A 16365-nucleotide genomic window follows, 5' to 3' on the forward strand; every position below is an offset into this window, starting at 1 on the left:
TTCACTGCACCCCAAAAAGGATTTTGTTCACTGCACCCCAAAAAGGATGTTGTTCACTCCACCCCAAAAAGATTGTGTTCACTGCACCCCAAAAAGATTGTGTTCACTGCACCCCACAAAGGATTTTGTTCACTGCACCCCAAAAAGATTGTGTTCACTGCACCCCAAAAAGGATGTTGTTCACTGCACCCCAAAAAGGATTTTGTTCACTGCACCCCAAAAAGATTGTGTTCACTGCACCCCACAAAGGATTTTGTTCACTGCACCCCACAAAGATTGTGTTCACTGCACACCAAAAAGGATTGTGTTCACTGCACCCCAAAAAGATTTTGTTCACTGCACCCCAAAAAGATTGTGTTCACTGCAGCCCAAAAAGATTGTGTTCACTGCAGCCCAAAAAGATTGTGTTCACTGCAGCTCACACACAGAAAAATGGATGTGGATCACTGACACCTGCCTATCTCCAATCCCACACCACACAGCAATATCGATTGTAGTTTGTAGAACACAGTTTCCCTAAAATTCAGCAGACTCTGTCCCTAACAGGATTGAGAAGAGATCGTAGATCAGGATTGAGTGCAGATTCACCCCACCCCCCACACAGCAATATCGATTGTAGTTTGTAGAAGACACTGACCCTATAATTCAGCAGACTCTATCCCTAAAATGCCTACAACTCGCCCTGCCTAAACACTCCGACCTGTCCCTCAATTCTATCCGGACACAAATGGTTTTTTCCTGCCTATCTTTCCCTAATCAGCAGCCAGCACATTGATGTGTGCTCTGTCCCTTAGCTAAGCAGCAGAATGACGCTGCTGCGGCGGCTGCCTCGAACTTATAAAGACTTGGTCACATGCTTCAGACGGCCAATCACAGCTACTAAGACATTTGCAGGCATGGCTGGGATGGCTTAAGGCACACCAGTTAAACGATTGTTGATTGGCTGTTGAAAGCCCGCCATGAAAAGAGCGCCAAAGCATGCAAAACCCGGAAATAAAACGACCGAACACGGATTTTTACCCGAACATACAGTAAAGTGTCCGTGTCCGTGTTCGGGTAAAAAAAATCCAATTATTCGGTACGAACACGAATAATACAGTCCGTGTTCGCTCAACACTAGTGATAAATAAAAATGAGCTATGGTGATCCAATAGTTAAGGTGAGCAAATTAGTCCATATAATAAACAGAAATCTTCATATGGGTGAATTGAATAAAACCCAGTGGTGGATGGTAGGTGAGGTGCTCCGCGCCCCTATAATAGGTAACCCACTCACCAGAGATACCCACCCCACACAGGGGTAAAGAGTGGGTATATAAGTAGTGGAATGGGTCCCTCTGATGGATCCTGGTCCTCTCTGGGGGTCCTAGGATAGGAATGTGTCAAGGATGCAGGCTGCTGAAGACGTTGGATGACGAAACGCGTACAGCGCCATCGCATCACTTCTGGTTCCGGCTATTGAGTGGAACGCATTGCGTTCCATTACCTGTTACACGCGCGTTTGTATTGGAAAATTTTGAGTATCCATCTTTTATGCATTTACATGAATAGAATACTTAAACGGTATCACACTATTGGCCCTTTTTTGCCCCATATGATCCATCTGCCACACCATATCTCGGTATACCTGGCTGTTATTGGAGCATTTCACACCACATGTGAGCGGACCTCCCCGATACCTGGGCATCCCTGTGGGAACCATTCCGGAGCCTTACTGGGCATCCTTGACACATTCCTATCCTAGGACCCCCGGATAGGGCCAGGATCCATCAGAGGGACCCATTCCACTACTTATATACCCGCTCTTTACCACTGTGTGGGGTGGGTATCTCTGGTGAGTGGGCTACCTATTATAGGGGCACGGAGCACCTCACCTACCACCTACCACCCACCACGGGGTTTTATTCAATTCACCCATATGAAGATTTCTGTTTATTATATGGACTAATTTGCTCACCTTAACTATTGGATCGCCATAGTTCATTTTTATTTATCACCTATATTTGTTATATACAGCATCGTTTCTTGCTGTCACTGAGTCACTTTATATATTTTATTTCATTGCAATTGCACTGGTCACTTTATTTATTGATCAATTGCTGCATCATTTACGTTTGCATTTATTTCATCCTCATTGATTTATTATTTATTGATTCCACTGAATGTGCACTAATCACTTCAATTATTGATTATTTGGTACATTATTTATCTTTATCATACCTGCATTATTTATTGTTTTATGCACATAGGCATTTTTATCACCTTTTTTTAAGTTTACACCTTATTAGGTTTGCACTTTTTGTCACATCTTATTCAGTTTTTAGCTGTATTTATGATCACCATTTATTTATAATTTTTTATGTCACATTGATATTTATTTGTGTATTGTACATACCTATACATATTTTCCTGTCTCGACATATACATACTTTTAGTAGGCAGCGCCATTCCCATACTTTTACCTTTCATTTCCATAGTCCTTGACTATATTCTGGGAGGCTGCAGCCTACTCATCCATCCAATATATCCTATAGCGCGGAGTTTTATACTTTTGTTTTCATTATAAGAACTAATCTGATTAAAATAACTTTCAGATAGCTTGTTTAAACTTGATTAAAAAAAGGCATTTTAAAATGCGGAGAATGCATAACTGTGATAGTATTTGGTTTCATGTTTGTAACTGTAAAAAATTGTTGGGTCGGATATTTGGAAACTTTTTTTGGAATTATGACATAAATGATTTCTTTGTTGGAATTCATGGTTTGTTTGGAGTGTAACAACTGTTTTTGTTTCTTCTTGGCAAGAAATTTACAAATCAGGGTCTCGTTATCAACCACAGTGACTGAAATGGGAAATCCTCAGACTACATTCTTTCCACTGAAGATGTGGCTGATGTCACTGGATGTGAATTTTGGAAAGCCAGCAGTTTCCAGCACAATAAAAACTCAACATTCATGGAACATGGAATATTTTCTGAGGGTTTTTTTGTGTATGCAGAATAATGTTAGATACACTCTGCCAAACTGTGACTCCAGCACGTTGGAAAGATTATCAGCACACCTAGTTGGCTTGCTGGGACTTCTCGTTCCTGGACAGCTGGGGAACTCGGTCTGCTCTCCGCTTGTCATTTGCATCAGCTTCTCTTCTTTGTTTGTATTGAGAAAAGTGTGAGGTGTTTGGCAGTATTTAAAAATAGAAAAACACAACATGGGAAGGGAAGGCTGCAGCGGCTACTTTGCTGGCTGCGAATTTAACACATCCAATTATAACGGGAGAAGCCAGCATGCCTGGAATCATTCTCCATGCTGTGGAAGGCCAGCGAGTTGGGGCTGTCAGTAGCTGGAGCAAAAGGAGACGGAGAACATATGGCATACACATCAAGCGATATTGTGTGTGTGTGTGTAAGTTTAACAATCCCACAGGACATGTGACAGCCTCCTCTGTCCTTGTACGCCACTTTCATTAAAAGATCTGCGGTTTGATGGAAGAGAGGATTGTAAACACGGGGACAGTGTACCGCTGGCACAGTATGAGCGTTATTTGTGGAGAGGAGTGTAAATCGTATAATAGGAAGGAATTTCACGCCGTACTTGGTTACGCCGCTCTCGGGTGTTTTCGCTTTTGCTTGAGTAAGGTAGGATTATCTACGACTTTGCCATTCTTTCAGAAGTAACTTGCTGCTTTCACTCTGATTTTACTGCACAATGCTACATATTTATAAATAATACTGACTGCCAAAAGGCCCATCTAGCTTACCCAAATAACTAATATAATAAATAACTTCTATAGTGTATCAAGGCTCAGCTTTATGATGTGCTCAGGGATATGACTAGTTCTGGTCTCATTTCTTTAGTAACTTTCGTCTTTCATGTTACTTGCTTTGTACATATTGGGGGTTATTTACTAAAACTGAAGAGTGCAAAATCTGGTTCAGCTCTGTGTGGAAACCAATCAGCTTCCAGTTTTTTTGGGGTTTTTTTTTTTTTTTGTGCTGCAGTTAGGAGCCAATTGGCTACCATGCACAACTGCACCAGATTCTGCACTCTTCAGTTTTAATAAAAAAAAAAAAAACATTGTTTATTTTCCATATGAACAATAAAATGCTCATTACCTTATCTTGAAAGAATAAACCTGTAAGGGTTGAAAAAATGTTCACGTGCTGAGTAACTTCTGTTAACAGCACCAATTGTTATGGCTTTTCCAGTTATTGCTAGCATGTCTTGTATCTATCGCATAAGATAATGCATTGCTTGCATTAGACACTGGTTTGAACAGTGTTTATCTGAGGATTATATACAAATATTTGCTATTGACAGTCATCTGCTAAGATCCAATTAAAATGTTTTTACTTGTCCATTAAAAAATTGTACTTGTTATATGAATCATTGAAAAATTTTTACTTGCTATGTGAATCTTTTTCCCAAGCTGTCTAAGATTACCTTGTTCTCTAATGTCTTTAACTGGAAAATGCTCCCTTCTTCCACCTTATAAAAACCCTTTACATACCAAGAAAATATTTTTGGTTCAGCTGGATGATCTTGTCCTGACCTTACATGCCTCATGAATGCTGGGGGAAAGTCTGGAAGGTTAGTTTGAGGCTAGTTGTGGGTACCAAGGTCACCAGGGACGCGAATAAAATATCTTGTTAAAAGGATCATTGCCCCTGGCCGATACAGTAAACTTGTTTCAGAAAGCTGCCCTTCAGTTATGGTATTGTCAGTACCTGCGATGTGATCGTTACACTGAGTCTTGCCTGAATCCAGAGGTAAATACAAACATGGATGCGAGGCAGGTAGGTCGGGGGTTTCCATAAAAGCACATAGCTATGGATATCATCCCAGCACAACAGCACACTGTATGTATACATTAGTCATACGCAATAAACTGAGAATATTATATACTGAAAGTGTTGGAAGGATGACATTGCATGCATAATTAGAAATTATGGCTACAAATTATGAGGGTTTCTGAACATAAAAAAAAGGACTTGTGTTGAGGTTTCTAAAACAACAGAAATAGCAATTTTTATACGGCAATAAAAATTAGTGAAGTGGCTGCTTTTCAGCATGAAATTTAGCAATATAGTGAAATTATTTAGGAAAACAATATTCTAGTAATTGATCAGGAAAAGAATGCAGAGTACAAGATCATTTAGGGAATGGATGAAGTTATAATCATTTGTTGTTCTCAATGAACAGCAAGTGTGGGCTGTGAGTTTTCAAACTGTGAAAATAAACAGACCCATTTGGTGATTGTACAGCTGTTTGCTGCTTATGTGTATTCAGGGATCAAGTGTAAAGTACCTGAGCTTAGAGGTTTGATGGCTTTTACATTAGTAGATTTCCAAAACCCACCCAGTGACTTGTTGCTCACAACCTGCAATTTCCACAGATTGTTCACTAATGGATCAAAATTATACAGCAGCATGGGGAATCCAGATTTTACCTTCAACAGCCAGGCAAGAGAGGATACATACATTTAAACAATATTTTTCCCCTACTGGGTGGGAGTAGAGAGATGGTTAAATGGCAGCTATTATGGAGGCTTTAATGAGCCTTAGAAGTGCTAATTTGAAACTTCCCACGCATTCACTAAGCTGTGGGGAACATTCAAAGTGCAACTTCCCTTGCAAAGTGAACAGCCTATTTGACTTTAGTAAATCAACCTCTATGAAGCTTTCTATTGCAGTCAGAGCTTTAAATAAACAACACCAAAACAGACAGTTTTGGTGTACAGCTTCAGTGTAAAAGTGAGCTTTATATTGTCTCAGTCTGCCCAAGATCACTGTGATCTAGCATTAGGATTGCTTTTCTTTATGTGCAAACGGAGAAATTTCACTTGCTTCTGATCCAGTTTAAAATGGATGCAGTTTAGTAAACCACAACTTACCTGGTAACAATGAACTCAGTTCTACTGTGTTAATATGTTAGTATGTATTCTGTATTAGAATGTATTCTTCAACACATCCTTAATATATAAAGTACATAGAAACAGGTATTTATTATTATTATTATTAATATTATTTGTAGTAGTCATAGAAGTATTTTATTCTATGCCAATAGAAAGTAAAGTGTAATTAGAAATAACGTGGTAAGGTTTCATGTGCTCATAGTAATCAGCGCCTGCTCAGGTGTTCTATAACATAGAGTACATCACAACCATCTCAGGATTATATTTATTTTCTTATTTTGGATCCAAAAGTGTCTATGGTGAAAGAACAAATAAGATAATTCTGTGGTGTGAACTGATATCATGGGTATATGGTGTTGGAAATATAAAGAGTATGTATATTTTCCGCTATACCAGTTAATGCTTGTAGTGCACTTGAAAACTAATTTCCAGAAATAAATATTGTCAGACTAGAACTATTTTACTTTTATTAGTGAGGTCAGTCTTTATAAGGTGGAGCAGATTTACGGACCAGTGTTTCCTTTCAACAGTCTATCATGCTGACATCTCTGCATATAGTAAATGATGTGTAACCCGTGACATTTCTTAGACTTGTTTCCAGGTCTGTTGAAGCTTAAATTGTTCTACTAAAATTCAGAAATTAGTTTATTTTCGAAGTAAGCTGGATTCCCTAATTTGGGGATTACTAATAATTTTATGGCCCTTTCATAAAACACACACAAACACTTGTTAAACAAGCAAAACAAAAATGGCCGCTGTATATTAAATACATTTCTAAGTGACAATCTAACGAAAGAAAGGCATTTAACAACACAAATACCTGACATTTAAAAACACAAATACCTGACATTTAAAAACACAAATACCTGACATTTAAAAACACAAATACCTGACATTTAAAAAAAAAAACGCAGACTTGCTGGTTTGTTCAGAAAGGGTCACATTTTTTCCTAAGTTGTATTCAGCATATGAAATGCTTTTTTAGTTGGTGTACTGCTATGATGGCATGCTTCTTCTGAGCAGGTCTCAATAAATAATCAAAAAGTCCTGTTTTTTAAACCAAACCAATCATGTTTCATGTGTCAGTTACAATCACTTAATGGTGACACAATACACCTCCCACTGATACCCTGAGAATTTGAAACAAAGCAGGCGCAGAGAATAAATTATCACAGATGTCTGGTCTTCAGCTAATTTACATATTAGTAGCTCTTCAGCTTCTGGGTCTCTAGACAAAATTGTAACTAATTATTCCTAGAGATCTAAACAGCTCTCCCATTAGAATTAAAGAAAACTCCAGCCATAGGTGGTTCTATTGGACTCACTTTACCTGTTCAAGAAAACATGCATTGATCATGCATTTGGGGGAGTGAGATTTACCCATTTTCCCTCCTCCAATCCCTCTCCCCCCTTCCCTTATTCTCCTCCCCAGCTTTTTTTTTTTTTAATCCCCCCTCCATCCTTCTCCTTGCTGGTTTTATATCTTTTTTCTCTATTGACGACTTGGCCTTCTCAGTTTGGTGCCATGTTGAAAATTTGTCTATTAGTATATTGGTAAAAAATGCAGAAGGAATGCATGCGCTCTTTAGCTTGCTATTTGGGCTTTGACCGTGACGAGCGATTATATATTCTATAGACAGGATGGTTTTCTGTTTAGTCTATTTTGTCATATTGCCTTTAAAATGGTTTATGCTGAACTCTGTATAGGTTCTTTCAGCATTCTTATCTGTATGTAAAAATCTTAAAATAAAGAGTGTTAAAAAAAAGCAAATAAAGAAAATATTTTGTTTATAATTAAGCTTGTTATATTGTTCTGCTCTTATGAAATTATAAATATAATGAATTTCTAAAATGCAACATACCACATATATATTTAGAACCAGCTTTTCAGCTAAATATACCTAAGAGATGTCTGCAATGTGACATTTTTACAATTGACAAGTTTCAAACATTATTTGGGAAATTAACAACTGAAGCAGGTAAACCGGAGACACCACTACCAATTGTGTAGAACAGTAACAGCAGTTTTGGAAATTATGATTTTTGTAGTATCATTTTAGTAGTAAGAAAGCATTGAAGGTAGCAGTCCATCCATCATCACAGGATTCAAACACAAAAGTGTACATATGTATTTTGTAAACATAGATGTTATAGCAGTTGATCCCTGTGAAATATCTGGAACATTTGTATGGAGTACAAACACAACTTTTTTGATACATTAAATTTTGTTGATGAAAAAAACTGTTGTTAGTAGTGCCGCACTGGTTCAATTGATAATGAGAATTGATATGATAATATAAAGGGTGGTGGTCAAATTCAAGGGGGTCTAGGTTACAGGGTAAATTATGGTTAAAGTTTAAAGCCCCGTACACACGATCAGATTATCGAACGATCTGTCGTCCGTTTTTTGTGGCATGCTAGTCTGATGTGGAAAGTGAAGAGGTTATTTTCATACAAATTTTCGCGTACAACAGAATTCTACTTCAGAAGTGATGTCATGTGTTGGATTGCTTTGTATGTGTTCTTTCGTCTCTGAGCATGCCTAGTCTTGCTCTTAAGATTTTTTTTCCGTCTAAATCTGTACTAATGAGATGAAAATCGGACATTGTATTACCGACGACAAAAACTTTATAGCCTGCAGATCAGGATTTTTTTGGCCGAAAAGTCGGAGTCGGCTATCGAAAGCACCATACTGACAATCCAAAAATCAGCAGATCGGTCGTCGGACGAAATTTTCCTTCAGGTTTTCTTATTGTGTGTACGGGCCTTAAGTTATAGGTCAGTGTCAGGCTTAGATTTCTGAATCTAATCAATTATCTTATCATAAATAACCTTTGCAAGTGAGATAAATTATGTGTAGTACCCAAAACTACAAAAGAAGTTTTTGTTTGGCTAAAGATTATTGTGCAAATAATATATTGGAGAACAAATATTAATATTTAGTTATGTTTACTGGAAACTCTACCTTTATTGTCAGAAGAAAAGTTTTTGTGAAGACTAAGAGGTTGATTTACTAAATTTGAGAATAGAAGAAGAATAGTAGAGAATAGCGAAGACTTCAGCTATCCAGTCAGACGAAAACCAAATAATTTTTTGTTTATTTTGTCTGTATATGATTGTATAGCTGAAGTGAATTTTTACTATTTTTGTGTAATCATTTTGAACATCTTTAGTAAATCAGTCTCCAAATCTCTAACAAGAACTTCAAAACTAATCCTCGAGGTTTGAACATATATTATTTCTGAGTAGCAGGTGGTGGTGGCTGCTTTGAAAACTGCTTTACATTTTCCACATGAAAACACATTGAACAGATCCATAGTATTCGGCTTAGACTTCTCACAGAGGGATTGATATAAAGGAAAATAAACTGTGCAGTTGCAACCACGGGGATGTAAAATAAAAAACAACATTTTTGCTTGCACAGGATTGCATGATGGAAGTCAACCTAGCCCTCCATCATACTAAGCTCTGGAGTAACTGCACTTGTAGAGTGCAACTGCATGTGCAAAAGTGCACAGTCTATTTGTCTTTAGTAAATCAACTCCAGAGAGTTATATAAAGTAGGTGCAAACTTTCAGAGATTAATTGGTTTTAGAAACAGAGGTTTAAGGTTAAGTGGTATAGCTAGGGCTTTGGTTGCGGTTAAGGGGGTTAAGTGATATGTTATTGTTCAGGTCAGGTGTTAAGGATTAATTTGAAGGTTAAGGTTAAAGTACTTAAAGGTAAAGCACTATGAGTGTTAACATGTTTATTAACTTCAAAAGCCACCATCTGCAGCTTTCATCAAAACAATCTTGGTGATCCTGCCATGAAGGTCCTTGCTCTGGCACTTCCAGTCATAGCTTTTCAAGGTCCGGTACTCCCTGTTGTTCTATCTCCTTGTCAGATGCTTCCAACGGATTCAGCAAGTGAGTGTTCAACATGTTCCAATTTTGTGACCATCAGAAAACCAGGCCTGGGAAAACATGCTGGAGGGCATGTAGATAGGAAGAGGATGTAAATAGGTTACAGGAGATCATCAGTGCTGGAAAAAAATTATAGTTAAACGCTGATTGGTTACTATTCAAAATTCCATCTGCTCCAAGTATAGTAAATCCCCCCGCTGTGCTTTAGCAAATTAAATAAATTCAGTTCGAGTTTACACCTAACTTAAGTTTTAGGGCTCTTTTTTTTTTTTTTTTAAGTTGGTTGATATGTTCCAAATTACATTTCAGTCGTTTCTATTGAACACAGTGGTGTTGCATTGCGGTGATTTTACTGCAGCGCACACCATTGCAATGCAGTGGTGTGAACTGACAGCATATAAAACAAGGCAAATTGCCTCATATTTGTTCTGGGACTGCGCTGGACAGGGCTGCCCAGAGCAACCCAATACAAATGGTGTAAATGGCCCCTTGGGGCGATTCTAAGGGTTACATTTATGGGTTAGGTTAAAAATTAAGGTTTTGGTGAGGGTGGAGTCATGTGTTAAGGTCAGGGTAAATAATATGAAAATGTAGGAAATTAGGATATTTAAAATAAAAATTAACCCAAAACCAAAAATCTAATACATCTCAGCTTACCTTTCATTAGATGTGGTGACTGGATTCGTTTTTTTATTTTTTTTTTTTTCCTTTCTGGTTTCACCTGGTAATCTGGCCAGAAACACATCTTCTGCATTAAAATGTCTACATTCTGGATGAAGGAGCAAAGGGGGCTTTGGACAGCAGCATTATCAGTCCAGGAGACTGATAATTAGATGCATGAAGCAGATTTAAATACACTAATAAATTAAAGCCAAACTCCAGCATTATAAGAGGTTACAGAAAATATTTATTTTTGGATAAAGGTTTTATATAAATAAATAAAAGCTGATAATTGTAAGCACCAATGTCAGTGGTAAATGGTGTGTCCCATCGCTGTAACTGCTACATTTGAAGCACAGCTTATTATTTTGAAAAATAACAGACTTACTGGCCAGATCACCAGGTGAAAATAAAATAAAGAACGACTAAAAAATAAAATAAATGCAGTCATAACATCTGAGAATTGGTAAGCTGCAATGAAATACAGGTTTGGTTTTGGTGGGTTTTACTGCTTTAAAAATATGCTTTATTTTGAACTTGTGTTTGGTGCCGGAAGCCCCGTGCCGTGAACTAACAGCACCAAAAACCAACCTACGAATGCAAAAAGGGGTTTCCATTCTGAGCAGAATCTAAAAAGAGTGCATTGTGGGAGGAATCGGCTGTGCTAGCTACTATTAGCCAGTTGCTAATGCCGTGTACGGGGATCTTGCAGATTTGGCGCTGATAAGCATGGCAGCGAGCAGTAAAGCATGAATAATTGCTGAAATGCAGAGCAGACATGCTCCGGACATTACATACCGAGCCCATGTGTTACCGAACATATTTCACAATGTATCGCAAAGGGATTAAGATTTCTGCCGCCGTCACAAATGCCTAAAAAATTGTGTCATGTAGATTAAAATAACTTCAGCTTTTAGCAGATCAAATGCAGATTTATACACCAAGAATATTGATATACAAAATGAAAAAGTACATACGCTTGATCAATTGGTAAAAACTCTTCTGGGAGTAAAGTATCAGAAATCTCAGGATTTACCTTAGTTTGTGAGTGAAGGATAATTCAAAGTAGCATTTTCATTTCTGACCATAAAAGTTTTTTTTTTTTTACTGTTTTATTACAACCCTCCCTCCGAAAAAGGTTTGGTTTCTTTATTTCTAACATGCGATATTGTATACGTTGTCAAATGATGGAGCAATAACATATGCAGTGCAGTGCACACAAGTATGAATTGCAAGGACGGGTTTCTTTCCTGTTTTTTTTTTTTTTGTTTTTTGTTTTTTTATGTTATGACTTTTTGCAGTACAGGCGGTTCCCGGGTTACAAACAAGATAGGACTGTAGGTTTGTTCTTAAGTCGAATTTGTTTGTAAAGTCGGAACAGGTCCATTTTTAAAGTTTAGCTCCAGCCAAAATAATCATTTTTAAGTTTTTTTGGATAGCATAGGGAAGGGGTAACACCCCTGTATCATTTGTTTTGCTGTCTGTACCCCTGTTCAGAAGATTTCCCCTCACTTTCTGTCCCTATGACAACTGTATTTTGAAAATTTTGGGTTGTTGTGGAAACAAGGATTAGTGATAAAACTTCAGTGGAGACACCTTTTTCCATGGTAACTCTTACAGGAGTGAATTTCCCTTCCTAGGGGGAGATTTCTCCTCACTTCCTGTTGTCTCTCTCTATTTGTTAGTCGGATGTTTGTAACCCGGGGGGACCTTCCGCCTGTATACTGTATGTATCCATTAGGTTCTAAAATATTATTAATATTATTACCCAGATTATTTTTACTCCTAAAAGGTATAGATATGGGTAAAGGGATTCATGAGATATTATTATTATTTTACAGGATTTATATAGCGCCAACAGTTTGCGCAGCGCTTAACAAAATGAAGGCAGACATTACAGTTACAATAAAATTTGGTGCAAAAGGAATCAGAGGGCCCTGCTTGTTAGAGCTTACAATCTAAGGGTCCTTTCACACGGGGTGGACTGTTTTTTGATCCGCTTCGGCAATTTTTTTTTTTTTTTTTACGGACACGGATGACACTTGTGTCATCCGGTCCGTATGTCCATTTATCATCCCATCCGTTTGCGGAAGATAAACAGATAAACTGAGATAATGTATGTCAGTGGGATTGCGGATGTCAGCGGATGATACCGCTGACATCCGTTCTTTGCCAAGTGGATAGTCAACCTCTTTGCACCTATTTTATTTCTAACCCCTAGGGGTTTGGTTGTTGGCAGCTTACACCTTATAATCTATACACACTATCTATACAACTCCATAGCGCTGGTCACCCCCGTTTATTTCATCTGTTCTTTGCGTCCGTTCCGTTTTTTTTTTTAAATGGAAGAAAAATAGGGTTCTCTTCCGTTCCAAAAAAATGCAAATCGAAAGTCAGTGGATGGTCATCCGCAATCCCATTGACATGCATTATGTCAGTTTTTCATCCGCAAAGAAATGGGATGAAAAACAGACATACGGAAGATAATGTATGTCAATGGGATTCGTATGATTGTCCGTTTATCATCCCATCCGTTTGCGGAAGATAAACGGAGATAATGTATGTCAATGGGATTCGTATGTCCGTTTATCATCTCATCCGTTTGCAGAAGATAAACGGAGATAATGTATGTCAATGTGATTGCGGATGTCAGCAGATGACATCGCTGACATCCGTTTTTTGCATCCGTTCTGTTTTTTTAAACGGAAGAAAAATAGGGTTCTCTTCCGTTCTAAAAAAACGGAACTGATAGGAAAGGACGCAAATCGAAAGTCAGCGGATGGTCATCCGCAATCCCATTGACATGCATTATGTCAGTTTTTCATCCGCAAAGAAATGGGATGAAAAACGGAGATACGGAAGGACCCTAAAAGGGAGGGTCAATTGATACAAAAGGTAATAACTGTGGGGGATGAGCTGATGGAGAAAGTGAAACAGTGTATTAGTTAGTAGCTTCTTTAGTTAATAGGCTTCTTTAAAGAAAATGGTTTTATGCATGCTACAATTAAATAATAGTTAAATAACTATGATATGTAGAAAAATAATATTTGTGCACTTATGCAATATTTAGGGCAAGAATTACGTTTTTTTAGGAGAAACATTGAATACAATACACCTTAGTGTCCGTGAACTGATGTCTGTATGATGGATTTTAAAGCTGAATTGCAGGCATATGTTATAAAAACAAGCGATAAGCCTATGTAACAGGGGGGGAGTGTCAGGACAAGTCTGAGGAGAGCTGGCTTTGAGTTCCCAGTGGAGCTAGAAAACTGACCATGCTGTGCTCTTGTGCATGAGTGGTCAGTTTTTAATAGGAAAGCAGAGAAACTGGCAGAAAGACCAGGGATTTCACACAAAGGAAGCAATACAAAGGGAACAGAATACTTTTTCCATACAAGTACATAGTACAGCAGGCACATATCAGGAATTTGAAATGTTGGGTTCACATACATTTTAATCACAAGAAAATGACAAGGAAGTCCTAGCTGCAGTGGACAGAGACATCAGAATATGAATCTGTCAAAAAGGTACAATGTATTAGTTGGTCAACATACTTCGGTATATTGTACAGTCTTATATAATAATATAGTATTTGACTACTGTCCATACTATGACACAGTTATATGTACTTTCTTTACTGTCTTCTCTCGGGCCCCGTTCACACTTAGCAATGGCAAAGCCTCACGGTTTTTAGCCAGTTTTTAAATGCATTTTTTGCAGCGTTTTTGGGGCAGCAACATTCCTTTGAATGTGCTGCTCTCTGCACCAAAAATGTGCCAACATATTTCTTGTACCTTTCTGAAGTCGACTTTGGGGTGTTTTTGAGTGTTTTGCATGTGTTTTGTCACATAAAAAAACACCCCTTTCTTTTGCGTGTTTGGGGTGCCATCACAATAATGGCATTCAAATGCTCATTGCATTTTGCAGCATTTGTAGAATTCCTAGATGTCAACGGGGCCTTAATAAAGAATCCAAAAACACCAAAGTCACACAGACATACCACAAGCAAGTTTGGTGATAATAACCTACCATGGCTCACATTTGAAACCTACACAGAAAACACAAACTTTTTACAAATGATGCCATGCTAGATAAAAAAAAAAAAAAAACAGAATCTCAGAACTGCAAAGCAAGAATACAAATATCAGGTTTGGGCTGAAAGTCTCCATGGTCATGTTAACGAGAATGCTGATGTATTGGAATTTGGGAAACAAGTTTAATGAAGGAAATTGTTCTCAGATTACAGGCCTGTTTTTTGTAAGTGTTATGATTACGTATGTAATTATTAATTCATTTAAACTTCATATAATTACATATTGCAATTTCTAGTTTTATTGATAAGCAAACATGTAATATGTTTATTCCTATTTCTAATTATGGAAGAAATAATTAAATTAATGCAAATAAAGGAATCAGGTAACACAGTCTCAGTGCAACTACAACTTTTTCCATGGGAAGAGGCTGTTTTTAGGTCCCTGTGCCCTCTACAGTCATACACATATGGATGTAAATACAATCAGGAGCCTAGAGTGACTACTCTTATTTTCAGTAATGGCTTCACGGGTGTGATCCAGGAAATATATGCTCCATTAACACAGCATAATCTACAGTTTTCACCAACATGATAAAGCGGACACAAAGATCAGATTTATCAGGGTGTCCGGTATTGGGCTGCTATTCAGTGCAAGTAAAATTGATACCTGTTATGTATGGATTTATTAGTGAGTTCAACTCCCAGACAGATTTTAAAGTTCATATCAATGTGAACAATTTTACTTGCAAGGAAATTTTATATCTGTTCAGCCAGACATAGAGTTGCATATTATTGTTACAGGCATAGCCAGGATGGTGGCACCATGATTTTCCGTTTCAGCTTTAAAGCTTTCTATGTAATTTCTCTGCTAATTGTTCAACAGATTAGCAATGCAATGATATTAGTTCAATGTCCAACAGGCGGAGAGGTGATGCTAAAAGCTAAACCAATAAAAAAATCTGTTTCTCCCTGCCGGTTGCGCTGTGTTTATACAGTATATACCTTACTTATGACACTTTTCTACTGCAAGTACCGGCTCGGCCCTGCTTGGCCCGGTTTGCTTTTCCACTGCTGGTACCGCATGGTACGGTGTTGGAACGGTTCGGTACGGTTTGGTATGGTTTGCTTTTCCACTAAAGTGGTACTAAAGTTAAGTGGGTGGGATAACAACGATTCTCTGACCAATCAGTGGCTAGTAGTGACTGCATGCAAAGGATTGTGGGATATGGTACCAGTATGGTACCTCTTGGAACCAAAATCGTGGTGGTACTGTTTTAGAGAGCCGTACCGTTCGGTTCCACGCAGTGGAAAAGCGCCGCCGTACCGTACCATACCGAACCGTTCCTACACAGTACCATGCGGTACCAGCAGTGGAAAAGCACAAAAGCGAGCCGAACCGTTCGGTTCCATGCAGTGGAAAAGCGCCACTATTTAACTATTGGAGTTCTGCATAAAGTTAAGATAAAGTAGAACTGTGGCCAGGGTATGTACATTTAAATATTTACTCCTAACAAACAATAAACTTTAAAACAAGCTCTCACTGACCTGTCTAGCTGCAGTCACTGTGGCGTAATTAATACATTTATCCTCAAAGTTTGCAGCAAAATCTTTCTGGTTTTCCTTGCATTTTCTCACTGTAATTTTGTCCTGCCAGCAGTAAGTTGTTAGCTTGCCAGCCTTCTAATCTGTAAAGTAAAAAAAGAGCAGGTAAATGGGAAGAGGGGAGAGAACAAAATGCTGAGGCCCAATTTGAATGACCATATTGCGTCTACTGTGAACTTTGAGGATGAATTGCTTCACAGGGTCTGTAACTAGAGGTCAGTGAGGGCTTGTTTGTTGCTTGTTGGGAAAATAGTTT

General features: G+C 38.0%; 1 protein-coding gene across 3 annotated transcripts in view; it reads left to right on the forward strand.

Moving 5' to 3' along the window:
• RBM20 (RNA binding motif protein 20) overlaps nucleotides 1–16365 on the forward strand; it is a 407155-nt gene that overhangs the window by 239262 nt on the left and 151528 nt on the right. Inside the window, exon 1 of one of the 3 annotated variants that reach the window (XM_082269246.1) lies at nucleotides 3369–3633. The exons of the other annotated variants lie outside the window; for them this stretch is intronic. The gene's annotated coding sequence lies outside the window, so the exon portion shown is untranslated. Of the gene's footprint in view, nucleotides 1–3368; nucleotides 3634–16365 lie in introns of those variants that run through there. 3 annotated transcript variants of the gene reach the window in all.

This window comes from Pelophylax lessonae (assembly GCF_965119305.1).
Source record: "Pelophylax lessonae genome assembly, chromosome: 9".
NCBI lineage: Eukaryota > Metazoa > Chordata > Amphibia > Anura > Ranidae > Pelophylax > Pelophylax lessonae.